Source organism: Bison bison, unplaced genomic scaffold (assembly GCF_000754665.1).
Source record: "Bison bison bison isolate TAMUID 2011002044 unplaced genomic scaffold, Bison_UMD1.0 scf7180017864163, whole genome shotgun sequence".
NCBI lineage: Eukaryota > Metazoa > Chordata > Mammalia > Artiodactyla > Bovidae > Bison > Bison bison.
Window position 1 is genome coordinate 3,643,082 of NW_011494735.1, and position 18,095 is coordinate 3,661,176.

General features: G+C 38.1%; 1 protein-coding gene across 2 annotated transcripts in view; it reads right to left on the bottom strand.

Annotated features, from left to right (window-relative positions):
- The window catches only part of FRS2 (fibroblast growth factor receptor substrate 2), a 108,862-nt gene extending 91,342 nt beyond the window's left edge, over positions 1-17,520 (bottom strand). Inside the window, exon 1 of one of the 2 annotated variants that reach the window (XM_010841539.1) lies at positions 17,369-17,520. The gene's annotated coding sequence lies outside the window, so the exon portion shown is untranslated. The other variant, XM_010841543.1, reaches the window with a different exon arrangement.
- Positions 17,521-18,095: the final 575 nt, after the last annotated feature.

Sequence of the window (18,095 nt, forward strand, 5' to 3'; positions counted from 1 at the left end):
TAGCATATTCAAAAGCAGAGACATTACTTTGCCAACAAAGGTTCGTCTAGTCAAGGCTATGGTTTTTCCTGTGGTCATGTATGGATGTGAGAGTTGGACTGTGAAGAAGGCTGAGCGCCAAAGAATTGATGCTTTTGAACTGTGGTGTTGGAGAAGACTCTTGAGAGCCCCTTGGACTGCAAGGAGTTCCCACCAGTCCATTCTGAAGGAGATCAGCCCTGGGATTTCTTTGGAGGGAATGATGCTGAAGCTGAAACTCCAGTACTTTGGCTACCTCATGCGAAGAGTTGACTCATTGGAAAAGACTCTGATGCTGGGAGGGATTGGGGGCAGGAGGAGAAGGGGACAAGAGAGGATGAGATGGCTGGATAGCATCACTGACTCGATGGACGTGAGTCTGAGTGAACTCTGGGAGTTGGTGATGGACAGGGAGGCCTGGCGTGCTGTGATTCATGGGGTCGAGAAGAGTCGGTCACGACTGAGCGACTGAACTGAACTGAAATTTACAAAAAAAATGGAAAAGAATGTTATCAACTGATAATTTTCATCTTTGTTCTGTATTACTTTGTATTTACTAGTAAACTATTTACTATGGCTAAACAGTGCCCAAGCACTTAATAAACAACTCAACAGTACTACTTATCATAATATTAGTTATAATCATATGAAAGTTACAAGTTAACAACTACACAAACATTTAAATTCGTATCAATGGTTTTCAATCCTGAGTCGAGTAACACCTAGGGTAAAACTGAAAGTTCTTTAAGCTATTTTCAAGATTTAAATAGCCTATCACATACTGTCAGAAATATATAATTTTTTATACTAATTATATATGTATATGTGTACATATATCCTTTTCTTTAAATTCTAATGGCTCTACTGATGCTCCATGAAATAATAAGTAATGATAGGGATAAAGATGAGTGTTTAGATTCCAAACTAAGAATGAAATTTAGCAGAAGAAAGAGCAAAGTTTATGTCTGCTGCCACTTCATTTTTCCCTTTTACATTCTCTTATTTCACAGATGCTTCAGCAGTTACAACACTGCAAGATTTTAGTCTTGTTCTCACATACACAGAGCCAATATAAGATAAAAACAATTATAAGCCTAATTTTCATGTTGGGATGCACCTTCATTTTTTAATTAGTACAAAAGAAACATTAAGCAGAAAAATGAAAGAAGGGCCCAAGATGTGGAATAACTGTAGAAACACTACCCCAAACATACCCAAAGACCACTCAAGAATATTTAATGACTGGGTAAACAAGATGACCTGAAAAGCATCTAGCACCTGCACAGGAGGTAAAGGACATGCTATATTTGAGCTTCATGCAGCCCTAGTATGTAGTAAGCACCCTAGGTACAGACCTTCACGTTGTGAGCTTTCAAAGATGCAAATGTGTGTTCACACGTCCAACAATGTAAGTTAGTTCGTGTGTCTGGCACACATGGTCGGGTGTGTGCATCCGCTACAAGTGGTTGTGCTTTTGTGTACTTCCCTGTATAATACTGTACAGAGTGCAGTAGTACCTCCTTGCCTGTTCCCTCGATGCTGGCCCCCGGACGCCAGCTGTTGTACTCTACTTTTCAAGGTACTACATTGTAAATTTTAAAATGTTTTCTTTATTTTCTATGTTTATTTTTCATGTATTATTTGTGTGAAAAAGTGTTATAAACCTATTACTGTACAGTAAGTCCCCTCCATACGAATGACTTCCATTTTGAGAGTGTGTTCGTAACTCCAATTTGTTCCTTAGTCCTACGGCTCCATCACTTAATACCTACCTGATCGAGGGAATCTTACTTAACCTTCTGAAGCCTCACTGCTTTCCTCTATAAAACAGAAATGAGGATTTCCCTGGCGGCACAGTGGTTAAGAATCCTCCTGTTAATACTGGGGACACGGGTTCAGTCCCTGGTCCAGGAAAATCCCACTTGCTGCAGAACAACTAAGCCCGTACGCCACAACTATTGAGCCTGTGTGTCACAACTACTGAAGCCTTTGTGCCCTAGCACCTGTGCTCCGCAACGAGAGAAGCCACCACAATGAGAAGCCTGTGCACCGCAATGAATAGCAGCCCCTGCTCACCGCAACTAGAGAAAGACCACACAAAGCAATGAAGACCCAGCGCAGCCAAAAATAAAATAGATAAAAATTATTTTAAAATAACAGAAATCAGAATAATAATTCAGTAGAAACTCATTTAACAGACCTCTACTTTATCAACTTAGAGAAATAAAGAACTTAAACTCCTCCATAAATCACTTCCTGATGTTCCTCACAGGCCGACTACCGGCACCTGGCAGTCCTCTAAGTCAACCGCTTTCTTACAGTGTCCTCAACCTTCTACTCACCAAATGAGCTGGATGCTTAACAAGAGCCAGCTGTTTGTTCCCAAATTCACGTAAGCCAACTGTACTTGTTATTGTAATTATGTAATTTAAGATTATGTAAACTGATGAATTATGAGCGTGAAAGGGGTTGTTTCTCTGAAAATTATGTTGAAAAGTTCAAAAAGATTCAAAGGCTAATTATTTTCTGAAGTTATTATGGATTTGGATGTATGTAAAAACAGCTTTAAAAGAATGGTGGAAAAAGCATAAAACTGTAGAAGGATTTTATGTAAAACATTAAAACTGCCTTTAAATTCTGTTTTATTAGAAAGGGATACTTCATAGATAAATGCCTCATGGGTATGGATTATTCTAAAAAGACAATCCAGAACTCGAATGAAAGATCCATCCATAAAGAAAAACCCTGACCCTATGGGGAACAAAGTGGTGAAAGAATGTCTATTTGAGTTAAAAATTAAAAATACATATCATTTTTTATGATCCCTTGCTAACCAACATGTCCAATCTCCTACTCAACAACACTTATGAGATCTTCACATGTAGCTACCTCAAAAATGTGTAGGAATACTGTGACAACTAAAATAAAGCAAAGTGTTGGTATTAATGACATTCTACTTAAAACTTCTGTTTTAAGGGTTTTGTAGTACTCTGATGGTCTGACTGGTACTCAAAGAATATAGCAATGCTTTCTTTCAAAAGAGAAATGTAAAAGGTACATAATTTCCTCGTTATTCTGCTATTTTTGTATTTTACATACTCCACACATGATTAACCATGTAACTTCTGTGGTGGCCATCGAAAAAGTGAAGATGTCCAGTAGTCCTGAGACTGCAGGCTCCAGGGTTACACTGTAAGGATACTATTATGGTAATCCCAGGAATGTATTAATGTATCGGCGTGACCCAGCACCTAAGGCTGACAAGCAAGCAGGTAAAGTGAATGAGGTGCTGGTGTGGTGCCAGTGGAGGGAGCAGTGCTCTGTGAAGAGTTAACAGACAGATGGAAAGGACAAAGATTCAGACTGAAGAGACCAGCCAGATCATGGCAGAGGCCAGAGGAAGCAAAGCAGAAACTGGTAATCATTCTGTAGGTAACAAACCTATAAACTGAAGAGGTTACAGGCAGAGTAAAGAGAAGGAGCTGGTGACTCAACCTCCTGCACAGAACTGTTGAACACTGGCATAAATACTAAAAAGCTTTTCCAAATTACTTAAAACGAAAATCACATTTTTAAAAGTTCATGGCATTTTGATGTTACAATCAATTGTACTCTTCATAGAAAAACTGTTACATAAAGAAATGCACTCTAAAATTAGAACAAAGAAGTACCTTTTTCACCTTAAGGGGTAAAAGTTAACCCTAGTATCCAATCTAACAAAGATATAGTGAAACAGTACTAGTATTACCATGCTTTTGAAAAGCAATTTGACCAAATTCTCAGAATTAATAAACCCTCATATCCTGTGGCACCATATCACATATCTGGGAATCTGCTGTAAGAAAATGACTAAAAACATGAAGAAAAATACATGCTTTTAAGTGTTTTCTACAACATTCCTTATAACAGCAAAAATTATATATGATGATGACACAGAAATAATGTTAAATTTTTAAAAATCATAGAAGGGAATTCTCTGGCAATCCAGTGGTTAAGACTTTACGTTTCCACCGCACAGGGCATGGGTTCGTTCCTGGGAACTAATATACCACATGCTACACAGCACAGCCAAAAAATGTTTAAAAAGCAAACAAAATTGAGCATACACTATAAATATGTAAAACATCATATAAAATGGGGCATTAAAAAAATCAGAATGATGACTGTATTAGGGTGGTAGATTCAAAATCTGTTTTTCCTACCATCTAACCACCTTTCAGAAAAGTTAATTTTACATTGAGAATTAAAACAAATTGTATTTTTAAAGCATGCATTTCAAAAGGTTACACACTATACTTTCACTCATACAACGTTCTCAAAATGACAAAACGAGGGATGAGGGGATGGGCTGTGAACACAAAGAGGTAGCACTAGGGAGTTCTGTGGTGACGGAACAGTTTTGTATCGTGACTGCAGTGGTGGTTAAATATAGAGATGGGCTAGCACTGTGCAGAACTACACACACACAAAGAAACGTAGATCGTATCTGTACATGGTCTGTATTCTAGTTAACAGTACTTGTGCTTAGTCGCTCAGTCATGTCTGACTCTTTGCAACCCACTGGACTGTTTGTAGCCCACCAGGCTCCTCTGTCTGTGGGATTCTCCAGGCAAGAATACTGGAGTGGTTGCCACTTCCTTTTCCAGGGGATCTTCCCAACCCAAGGATCAAACCCATGTCTTCTGTGTCCCTTGCATTACAGGTGGATTCTTTACCTCCTGAGCCATCAGGGAAAGTCTATGTTATCAGTAATGTTAACATATGGTTAACATTACATATGGGAAACTCTAGTTAACTGTAATGTCTCAATATCAATTTCCTCATATTCCTATTGTATGACAATTATCCAAGATGTCAATATTGGGGAAACTGAGTGAAGAGTACTATTCAGGGCCCCACTATTTCTGCAACTTTCTGTAAGGCTCTACCTCAAAATAAGAGTTTTTTAAAAAAAATACACGCATTTGCTTGTGTAACATTAAAGTTTGTCTGAGTGAGGGGGAGACAAGGGAATGTCAAAGAACCATGTAATACATTGACATAACTTCCAAGACACTACTTCTAGTAACTATTCATAAAACCCCATAGGAGGCAAATAGCAGTCTTTATAGCATCTGTAATTTACTTAGGTTAGGCTTTAATAAAAGACTTCAACTGAAATTAAAGTTATCAATTTTCAGAACACACTTACTGAGTAGTTTTCAGTCTCAAATTCTATACTAACACAATCCATTAAGGGTCTCAAGAATTTTCTCTCTGGCCAGGAAAATTTCAGCCGATATAAATAAGATTTTCTTAGAAATATTCAATTTAAATATATAAATGACTAACACAGACAAAGGGATATAATAGTTCATCACCTCTGAATTGTGCTCCATGACAACAACTGCATCTATCTAGATTCACCATTTTCACCTCAATACCCAGCATGGTTCTTGATACCTAGTAGGGTCCCAATAATTGAAGCCAAGGGGTGAACTTGTGTCCTAATCAAGGTTCTATGCCCAGGTCCCTTCGGCTTTAACGAAGAATGGAAGGTGGAAAGTCAGAGGTAAAACGGGAGAAAAGGTGAATGTGGATAGGGCCCAGCATCCACCAATTAACCAGGTCAAGAGATTACTTAACCAATACTACATTCTAGTAATATACTACATTCCTCCAATCACCCAAATCTTAAAGATTTGCTTAACAATTAAAAAAAGAATTGAACTGATATCAGAAAATCTGCCTCACTTATCTTTATCATCTAATGCCTTCAAGAAAGCCAAATGCGGGGGAATTTCCTAGCAGTCCAAATGGTTTAGGACTCCACACTCTCATTGCTGAGGGCCATGGTTCAATCCCTAGTCAGGGAACTAAGATCCCACAAGCCATGTGGTGCAGCCAAGAAAAAGAAAGCTCCAAATTTTCTTCATTAATGGCAAATCCATTTACTTTTTAATCTAAAAAAAAAAAAAAAAAATCTTACCTAGAGTTATGCAAAGCTTCAGAAAAACCTTCCACACAAGCTTTAAGCTCTAAGCAACTACATATGTATTATTATGTACTTACAAGAGAAGGGGATGCCAGAGGATAGATAGTTAAATAGCATCACTGACTCAATGGACATGAATTTGAGCAAACTCTGGGAAACAGTGGAAGACAGAGGACCCTGATGTGCTGCAGTCCATGGGGTAGCGAAGAGTCAGAGACAGCTTAGTGACTGAGCAACAACATACATACACATTATCCATCTGCCTACACTTATATATATATAAGTATAAAATGTGAACAAATACAATTACTTTAGAACTATTACCATGTAAGACCCTTACGTCAGACAGCAACTCCTGTCTGTATGTTATTTATTCACTCAACCATCCCAGGTACTGACAACACAGGAGACAAGACACAGACCATGCCCTAAGTTAACAGTCAATCTACCAACTTAGAAGGCAACTGTAGCTAGTTTAAAAAAATAACCTTAAGAAAACTTTAAGGGTTTGAATTCCAATGCTGCCTCTTATTAGCTATGTTTCCGAGTCTTAGTTTCCAGAACTATAAAATATGTACTACTGCCATAAAGATTAAAATAAGGTCATAAAATACAGGCATACCTAAGAGATACTGCAAGTTCAGTTCCAGACCACAACAATAAAGTGAGTATCACAATAAAACGAGTCACACAAATTTTTCTCATTGCCCAGTGCATATAAAAGTTATGTTTTATGTGATCCTGTAGTCTATTAAGTGTACAACAGCATATCTAAAAGAAATGTGCATACCTTAATTTAAAAATACTTTAAACCAACTATATTTCAATAAAAAGTTGTCTTAAAAACTTTATTGCTAAAAAATGCTATCAACTGAGCCTTCAGCAAGCCACAGCAGTTAACATCAGAGATCACTGATTACACATCACCATAACAAATATAATAAGAATAATGAAAAAGTTTGAAATATTGTGAGAATTACCAAAATGTAACAAAAAAGACATGAAGCTAGCAAATGCTATTGGAGAAATAGTACCAATAGACTTGCTCAACACAGGGTTGCCACAAACCTTTGATTTGTAAAAAATGTAACAGAGCCAAGTACAATAAAAGCAATTTTTTTAAAGAGCAATAAAACAAGGTATATATAAAAATGCCTGGCAAACTAGAAATCTTTCATACCAATGAAAGATATATTATTACTGTACTTATCTTTTTTTTTATTTTGGTGAGGACCATTTTTTAAATCTTTATTGAATTTGTTACAATATTGCTTCTGTTTTATGTTTTGGTGTTTTGGCCTCAAGGCATGTGAGATCTTAGCTCTCTGACCAGGGATCGAACCTACACCCCCTGCATTGCACTGGGTTGCCAGGGAAGTCCCACTGTACTTATCTTTTCAAGAAGAACAAAACACTAGGACCTCCCTGCAGATTGCTTATTAAATGTAAGCAGAAAAATAGTAACTACACAGTGAATAAACCAGTCAACACTCTGACCAAAAGTAAAATCACTAATGAGGGGCAAATGGACTTAATGTATATCCAGATGTAATATTCTGAGAGGGGCACATACCTTTTGTAGTAGTCTGACTGATGATAAATTAATAACCTGAAACCATGAGACAAATCCAAGTTGAACATTTTTCTATAAAACAACTTATCTATATTCTTTAATTGCATAAAAGACAAAGACAAGCTCATTTTGCAGGAGACTAAAAAGAAATGACAACTAAATACAAGATATGATCAAATCTACAGGACTGGAATTTAACAGACTAAAGTATTTACCAATATGGAGACTAAAGTATTTACCAATATGGAGACTAAAGTATTTGCCAATGTTAAATTCTTGGAATTTGATAATGGTACTGTGATTACCTAAAAGAATATCCTTATTCTTAGGAAATACACACTGAGCTATTAAGAAGTAAAAAGGTATGCAACAAACTCTTCAGTGGTTCACAAAAACAAATAATAATGTGTCTTTATGCCATAAATCAAATATGGCAAAATGTTTAAAAATGGATAAACATGGGTAAAGGATATATGAGTCTACTATTATCATTCTTGCAACTTTACTGTAAGTTAGAAATCATTTCAAATTAAAAAGTTTAAGAACACAGGATACTAATCTCCAGGGGCTTACTTATAAGCTCTAAGCTATACATTAATCCTACTTTTTAAAAATCACTCTGCAAAATTAATACAGAGAACGTTCTAAGGAACTTCACAGTCAGAACACAAAATGAGTTAGGAAAGCACAGCACTACGAGCAAGAGCAAGCAGGACAACAGACTCACATTCGCAGACTTCAAACACTGGGGTTATCACACACAGTAAAAAATAAGCATATGAGGTAGATGTTCAAGAAATAAAGTACCTGAGAACATGACTAAAAAAAGAATAACTATTTTTTTAAAAAAAAGAATAATCTTTAAAAGGAACTGAATACAACTTCTAGAAATGACCAAAAAAGATAGTAAATGAAATTTTCAAAAACTCAATAAACATGATAACACAGATGAAGACATTATGCTGAGTGAAATAAACTAGACACAATGACAAACACTGTATGAGCCACTTATATGATCATACAGAATAAATTCACAGAAGTAAAATAGTTGTTGCCAGGGGCTCAGTGAAGGGGAAATAGGGGCTTACTGTTGAATGGGTACAAATATCATGATGATGAAAAAAGTCCTGGAGATGGACAGTGGTGATAGCTGCACAATAAGGTGAATATATTCAATGTCATGACCTGTATGCTTTAAAATGGTAAATTCTATTTATGTGTATTTTACCACAATTTTTAAAAAAGATATAATTGATAAAATAAAGTGAAAAAAACTAAATGAAACAGGTGAACAAAACTGAGGTGAGAATTAGCTAACTGGAAGAAAAGGCACTAATTGTTGAGAACACAATACAAACAGATACAGAAATAGAAACTATAAAAGACCAATTAAAAGGCCCAATGGGTAGAGTAAAAAGATCTAACATACTTCAAAACACAAGTTCCAGACATGAAATAAAGAAGATAAAATTTGAGGAGAAAATAGCCAACAGATCTCCAAAATTGACATCAATCTTTAGATTCCAAAGCCTACTGAATACCAAACATGATAAACAGAAGAAACCATCTTTCAGACATATCAAAATAAAAGTGCAGAACACCAAGGGTAAAAAAAAAAAAACAATGTCAAAACTAGCTCTCATGAAACAACAGAGACAGTCATCCCTCAGTTTTCCAAAGGGGAATGTATGGTTCCAAGACCCCAGAGGACACCCTCCAAAGTTCAAGTCCCTTCTACAAGACAGTGCAGTATTTGCATATAACCCAGGTATGTCCTCGGAGAAGGCACTGGCACCCCACTCCAGTACTCTTGCCTGGAAAATCCCATGGACGGAGGAGCCTGGTGGGCTGCAGTCCATGGGGTTGCTAAGAGTCAGAGACGACTGAGCGACTTCACTTTCACTTTTCACTTTCACGCACTGGAGAAGGAAATGGCAACCCACTCCAGTGTTCTTGCCTGGAGAATGTGGGCTGCTGTCTATGGGGTCGCACAGAGTTGGACACGACTGAAGCGACTTCGCAGCAGCAGCAGGTATGTCCTCAGGTCTACTCCAGATTACTCAAAACACCTAATACAATGGAAATGCTATATAAACAGTTGCCAACATGCAACAAATTCAAGTTCTGCTTTTTAAACTTCCCATAATTTTTCAAATATTTCAGTTCATGGGTGGTTAAATCCAACAAGGCAAAACCTGCAGATATGGAAGGCCAACTGTATCTTTAAAGCAATGGCAAATCACATGGATTAGTGATTTTTCAAAAACAATAAAAGCTAGAAGAGAATGGAGCAAGATCTATAATAAAAATAATAATAATTGCTAGCATTGAATGCACACACAGGAAAGTCACCTTCGGGAATAAGACTTTCAAACAAATAAAAAGTTTTTCAGATAACAGACCCTGTAAAGGATGTTCAGGGAGAGAGAAAATGATCTCAGATCCCAATAGGAAGTTCAAGACACAAATGAAAATGAGCAAAGACATTTGTATGTATGTATGTATGTATGTGTATGTGTGTATTACACAGGGAAATCAAAGCAACAGTGCTTAAAACAAAAATAATGTATAATTCGTTGGAATTCAGGGAGAACTAAAATAAAGGGAAACTACAAACTTCCAAACATGAAGAAAGAGGAAAATGGATTTTTAAAAAATACATTAACCAAAATTAAAAAGAAAAGCAAGGGAATGATTAACACAAAATTCGGATCGTGGTGATTGAGGAAGCATGTCAGAGAACACAAGTGGTGATAAGTACAGAGGGGCTTCAAAGAGGCAGTGTTCTACTGTTTAAGCCAATTATTTAAGCTGTACATGTATTATCCTATATGCTTCTGTAATAAAAGTAAATTTTAAAAATCAGCACGAAAAAAAAAAAAACAAGGCTAGCAATCATTCCCTAAAAACCTAGAATATGCCCCAGAGTTTGGTATTCAAAACTGAAACAATAAAAAGACTCATTATCTTCTTTAAGAACTATTTGTGGAGTGCCTATAACTGAGCTGAGAGGTGGCATGAAGATTACTAACCTCTCTTCTTTCTCTTGTCTTCCTAACCCTAGAGAGCAGCACTGTCTAATATAGTAGTCACAAGTAGCAGTTCACATTTAAACTCATTAAAATTAAATAAAATTTAAAAATCACTTCATCTGTAACACTAGACACACTTTAAGTGCTCAGTGGCCCATATGAGGGCCACTATATAAATAGTACAGATAGAGAACACTTCCATCATTGCAGTAAGTTCTATTAGACAATGCTGCTATATTTTTTATAACATTAGAAATACACTGATGACTGAGCAATGTTCAATTTTTCAGATGTTCTTACTTTTATAATTATTCAATTTCCTTTCAAAGTCATGTTATTTCTATGAAACTACAGCTCCTCAGCAGTTTAAAATAGTTTGCTCTTTGTTGAGAAAAATACAGAAAGTGTGAAGACCTTTTCACTATCTCTCATGTTCCACCAAAACCATCAGAACACAAGATTTTTGTTTTCAAGAGCCAAAATTAAATAGTCAAGCATAGTGCTACTAAATTGTAATACAAGCTATGTCAAAACGAATACAAAAATCCACAGGATGAACATATGACCTTTCTTGGGGGCACCAATTTTAGCTGGCAGCACTTTAAAACACTGTTTACATACATATAAAATAGCAATGCAAAATTCATAAGAATTTTTAAAATTAAATGCTACAGACATCATGAAATTTTCACTCTGGGCACTCTGGGCTACAGCTCCAGACTTCTGAGCATAGCATTCATTTCTGCCATTAGAAGCACTTTAGAGGAAAATTGCAAGCATTATTAAATAAATGAATATACGTGATTTTTTTTCATTAACCAGAATCAAAGATACATAACAAAACTATAAAACAATAGCATCCTTAATATCTAAAGGAGCAAACATCCAATTTTCTTTAAAATTAAAATACAGAGGTCCTAAGCTATTTCAGCTTAACCTGAACATTTTGCTTTAGGCATTCTAACACAAATTAAGTATTTCTACAGCACTCCCAATTTTTTAAATTACCTAACCAAAAACACTCAATGGAAACAAATGCTAAGCCTTAATTTAACAAGCTAGGTTTGCAACTTAAGTTTTCTCCTAAACTCTAAGTGAACCAGGGGGTCAATAAGCTTCTCATCTAAACAACTGAATGCAATTTCAATAACCGCTTATGCTAATAATTGTTTTGTGTCCCCAGGAGGACTTCTGAGGCTCCACTTACATAACCAATTATGCAAAGCACTGAATTATTCTCTTTCTCAAGAAAGCATTTTGAATACTGATATGCATACAAGGTTTACTTGCTACATTAAATAAAGGCTTACTTGCTACATTAAATAAAGCTTTTCTAACTCTAGCTTCAACAATTCTACAGAAGAGGTGAAAAGGAAAGCCAGTTTCTACTACTTCACTATGTCAAAGGCGAGTGACTTATTTATCTTCTTGGCTAATCAACAGAGGAATGACTGACACCAGCACCCCCAGGCAGCCCCCACAGTTCACCAGTTTCCTCCTGGGACTCTGGTTGAGAAACATAGCTTTAAACAAATAATTTGGAGCAAGTTGTTTGAACTCAACTGAAAACAAATTTGAATTGCTCCTTGAAATATGCTGTAGGTATTCATGTAAAACTTGACAAATTCAAATTCAATGAGGTGAGAATCACAATACAGCCCCTATAGGGTAATCGAAGGGTAGAATGTAAGCCAAACCTTGAATATGCATAAATATGTTGAATGAGTACTCTTCCCTAATCTCCTGGTTTTGTTTAACCAAGATTTTAGATTTCACAGAGCCATAATCTTAAAAAAAAATAAAGGGGGGGTGGGGGGGGGGGGCTGGTAACTTTTATTCTGCCAAAGACATTTAAAAAGAAAATAACTACCAATTATTATCTCCATTATTTCATTTAAAAAATTAATATGCTGATACCAAAAATGGTAAAAGATAATTTTAGAAAAACATATTATCTTCTAAATTCAATAAATGTAGCTTTATGAGAAGTTCATTCATTCTCATTTCACTTCAGACAAGTGACAACTCTGTCGTGGACTGACACCACTCCACAGTCCAGCACTTGGGAAGCACAGGTCTAAGCAGTTAACCTCCATTTGGAAAAAGAGAGCAACAGTAGGACATGCCCAAACCAAATATTAACCTATTCAATAATGAGGAAATCGAGGCGTTCTCCACTGGAGGGGTTTAGAGGCTCTCCCAAGATCACAGACCAAGAATTCTGACATCAGTTCAGTTCAGTTCAGTTCAGTCGCTCAGTCGTGTCCGACTCTTCGCGACCCCATGGACTGCAGCATGCCAGGCCTCCCTGTCCATCACCAACTCCCGGAGTTTACGCAAACTCATGCCATAGGTCTGTCTTATATTGACATAGGTCTGTATTATTCCAGAGTCAGAGTTCCTAATCACTATGCTAAATTTCCTCTAATATTCTTCCAGTGGTTTAAAAAAAAAAAAAAATCCATCCTAATCCAGTCACCTTTGTGACCAGTGACAACCGAGGAATTTCCAAGACAGCTGGCAGGAGTGAGAGGTGTACTCCCTGGCCATCGCTCAGACTGAAGCTAAATGGAACTCCTGACCTTTGCCTTATTAATACCAGGCTCACTGCAACGAAGCTAACCAGCCCAGACAAAGCACACACAAACCCCACTGCCTCCAACAACACTGACACAGGACTCGCGATGTTCCCAAGTGCCTGTGACAAGAGTGAAAAACATACGCCTAAAAAACAAAAGGCATATATTAATTCTCAAGAAGGAAATAAACACTTCCATAATAATTTAAAAATATTCAACTTGCCCTCAAAAAGTTACAACTCTAAGCCCCATTCTGCAAATAACTACCATTTTTTTACACACTGATATACAGGTTCCCTTAAATATTTAAACAGGAAACCACATGAAATTCTATAAATCTATATAGTTCTTAAATACTTTCAAAATTAAAATGTATAGTTTTTAATATATGTATCATTATATGGTAAGTGTCTTATCATTCTCTCTAAAATAATCCAAACGTTAGAGACAAAACTACTCACGTTAATCAAAAGTACTTATAAAAGGGAGTTGGAAGAAAAATATGCAATTAAATACCATTTTCTATGAAAGGCACTTTGTTTTTGAATAATCAGAAATTCTTGATATTGAAACCAAAATTGAAAGTCATACATATAAAGAGAATACAATGACAGAGAATTTTCCAAATCCTCACATATCACTTGCCAACAAATGTCCAAAAGAAACGACCTAAAGTAACCAAAGACTAACACTGAACCAAATGAGTCTGAAACAGTCCCTCCTCCCTGAGATAGAGTAATGATAGCACAGTATTCTTGGTAGTACAGCAAGAAAATTGTTTGCCGATCAGATTTTCAATGATCAGATTCTTTCTACGCCATTTGAGTCTACAATGCGAGGGAGCAGTACACAGACTACCAAAATTTTTACTCACTGAATAAAACTATGTATTTAGTGTCTTTTCCTTCTGTTTTAAACAGATGCCATCTAAAATAAAGGGTTCTTCTTTTTTTTTTTCTGTCTAGACTCTCCCTTGACTCTTTCATCTTCTTAAAGATTCAACGAATACATCTTATTTATATTATTCTCTACACCAATGTTTAATATATGCCTGGCACTGACCTCTCTCATGAACTCCACACCCATATTTTCAAAAAATTCTATTTTCAGTGTTTGTTAAGTATATAAAAAACTCAATATATTAAAAACTGATCCCATTATGCACCTCCTTGCCCATACTTTTAGTAATAATACCACCAGTGCCGTCACCTACAATTAAGTCACCTACAATTAAAATGAGTGAATCTTCAACCTCCACTTCCTCCAAATCTTTCCCAACAATCCCTCCTCCCGCCCACCTACCTAAATCATGATACCACCACTGCCTTTTCCTATTATTTATATTCTCTTGAAAACCGGCTTTCTACAACAAATCATTCTACATGCTACACTATTAAACCTTGGTAGTTTCTCATTACCTCCCCAATACTCCAAAATACAGCATTTAAACATGTTCTACAGTCTAGCCCCAATTTATGTTTCAAACCTCATCTCTTATTCCTCAAAATGAACCCTATATTCTGGGTAATCTGGTCCACTTACTTTCCTCTGAGTACATAATGAACTTTCCCACCTCCATACTTGTGCTCACATCATTCCCTTTATTTAAAAAGCCTTCTTCATCCACCTACTTCCAGCCCCTAAATTTTTGTCTTAGAAAAGTCTTACCCTCTGTAATGTTGAACTCAGGCTGCTGGTTTATTGGGATTAGCATGTTGTAGCAAAAACACACAAGTTTTGGCACGAGACAGACTTGTATTCAAACTAGGGCTCAGTTACCTGCTACTACAGAGTCCAGATAAGTCACTTAAGTATCAGTGACCTCATTATTAAGAAATACGCTCAGATATTGTTGTGAAGCTTAGAAAAGGTATGTAAAGCAACTAGCATAGAGCCTGCTATGCATGAAATGCTCAATAAATAATAGCTTCAGAGCTAACTTTAAAAGTATTACTACCACCTTCCATTTTACTTTAGATAAAAATGAACCCATTTTCCTTTCGTACAACTCCAAATTTAGGTCAAACCACTCACATAGGAACTATTTATTTTTATATGCTGTAAAGTATTATACAAATATCTGACATCTCCTAGATTTCAAATTCTTGAAGACCCAAGACTTAATGTTTGCATCCTCTAATGCCTAGCAGTGGTTTTCATGAAGCACAAAGCACTCACCTCCAGTTAGAAAAAAAAATTTAATATGCCTAAATATTTAATACGCTCTTCATGACTTCTGACACACCTTAGAAAATTACTGCCAAAACATGAAGCTTAGTTGTTACGGCTGTATCTTTTCTTGCTCCTACATGGTTGCCTAACAAAGTTTGATGCCTAACATGGCAATATCTGTTGAACTGACTTGAATAATATAATTTCCAATGCAAATGTTCAGTATCTGCTTAACAAATGTGAGCATAATTAAATTTACTTTGGGCATCTGATTTTTCCTTTTTCTATTCTTACAATTCTTGAAATCTTTCCCTTCAAAACACACTATCACACCTTCAGTACGAATTCATAACCGTATCTAACCTGACTCCTTTTCCAGATCCTCTCAATTTCAATATCCCAAGCACCTCAAATAGCTAAGAATCTACAGTTTCTATCTAAATCTAAAAGTTGGGCAACTAGTCTTCACTCCACAATCTTTTGCAGGGACTTTAAAAATCATCCACCCTTTACCTGTAGAAGATCAACAATGGTGAAATAAATTTTCTTGTGCATAAGACAGCTCCCTGAATCGTCACTTAAGTCTAATTTTCCCTAATTCATGAGATTACTCCCTTCCCGTGGTGGAATGAGAATGAAATAAGTACTCCCAAAAAACTAGAGCATAAGTCCTAATACAAGCAAAAGATGAGAAGTACAGGAAAGTGTCACTGGTTTCACAAAGGTGGCATGCATATACTTCACAATGCAGAAGTAATGGTTATCTAATGGCAGCCAAAATCAACAGTAACTGTATTCCTTTATGATCATAAATTTAAAATCTCTAGTACATGTGGGAAATCCTATTTCCTACAAAGCTTTCAGGAGTAGTTTATTACCTAAAACCTGTTCGCTAAAAACAACTACCTACATCACTTTCTCCTCTACGAAAGACTCAATTTATCTGAAGTAAACACCTAATACTATAAAACAATAGCAAAAAACAAAACAAAACAACAACAAAAACACCTCTGGCCACCTGTGTGAACCTCTGCATTGCAAAAACAGCTGTAACAGTCTAAGGAATCTCCTTGGAGTTACAGGGCACAATTTTTCTTTAAAAGTTAAGAAAAATGGCAATTCCAAACATGAAGGTAAACAAGCTTTGAGAAAGGGAGGGTATAATAACTCTCCAGCCCTACGCAGTCAATTCTTACAACAACCGCAGACTGAACTCACCAAACCACTGTGACTTCAGATAGCCACAGAAATTAGGAGTGCAGATTAGAGAGTAGCATCATCTCCTAACGTCGGCGGAGAAAATAAGGGAACTTACCTGAACTCCTGATTTTCCTCAAGCAAGTTTGTTGTTTTAAGAAGTGACTTCAACAACAGCTTGAGTAAGCTTCCCAGTGAGTAAAGATCATGGGAGGCATGCTGGTGCCACACTGCCCTACGCCTCCAACAGCGGTCCCAAGCGCAGTCCAAACCGATCCTGAGCAACCCCTACACCAGTCTAGACGGAAAGCCTTGCAGAAGATCTCTGGCGTCTACACACGTATCGCCCCGCCCTGGGACCGAAGAGACGACACTCCTGGGACCCCAGCTAATTACCGAGCCGGACGACAGACCTAGAGGTCGCCAAAGTCAGGAACTACAGCCCACGATTGAGTCTGACGTCCAGATTCCCAGCCCCGGGTCGGACACAGAAAAACCAAATCCCAGAGACAGCGCGAGGATATAGGGGAGCAGAAATGAGGGGGCTGGATGGACCGAGGCCCAGCCCATTCTTAACTCTCCAAACAGCAACAACAGCTCCGGGAACCCACTCCCTGGCTCCGCCCCGCCCACCCCACGGCCCCCACCGCCCGCTCCTTCCAGTCCCCCGGGCTCGGCGAAAACCGCGGCGGTCGACAACCCCCTTTCTCGAACCCCGACAGCCCAGCCCGCAGCCTAGAGCCCAAAGCTGGTAGCGGGGGCCCGAGAGCGCCAACCCCGACGCGGCCCGCGGCCGTCGCAGTTCCCTCCCCCGGCCACTCACCGGCTGCCCGGGAGGTGAGAGGGGCCAGGGCGCGGGTCGACCGGCGCTAAACCCCGGGCTCCCACACGGGTAGGCGCCCCTCCTCAGAGCCGACCAAGCCTCAGCGGCTGTGCCTACAAGGCCTCTCTACGGCCCGAACCCTAGAAAAGCACTTCCGGGGGAGCGGGGGAGGGAAGGGTTTTGGCACCGGAACTGCTCGCGGGCTGGAGCTGCCAGGGCCTCCCAAGCGGGGCGGGGCGGGGCCTCTGCCGCTGGCGCCCGCAAAGCCGCCCCCGGGCTCCTTGCTAACCCTTTCTGCCCCGCGGCTCCGCCTTTCCCCAAACTCCGGGTGAATCGTTTACAGCTCTTCGACGTGTTCTACTCAGGCCACCTAATTTTACAGAGGAGAAAACTGAGGCTCAGAAGATTTAGGTGCAAGGTCCAGCGCCTTCACCCGCCTTCCGACCCTCTCCAGTATTCTTAGCACTGCAGTTTGCCTCCTTTAAAAATAATAATAGTTAACATTTATTGACCGCCTATTGCGTGATAGACACTGTGTTAAGCGTTTTGGCGCTTAGCTCAGTTAATCGTAATCAAATCCCTTGAGGTTGGTGCTATCCTTTATTTCTGGCAGAGGAGGAAACCGGTCAAAAGAGACCAAACCCGATACCGCAAACATTAGTTCTTGATTTTAACTCATGTTGTGTGTATAAATTTCACCCATCCCTAACACGAGTTTTAAGTTCTT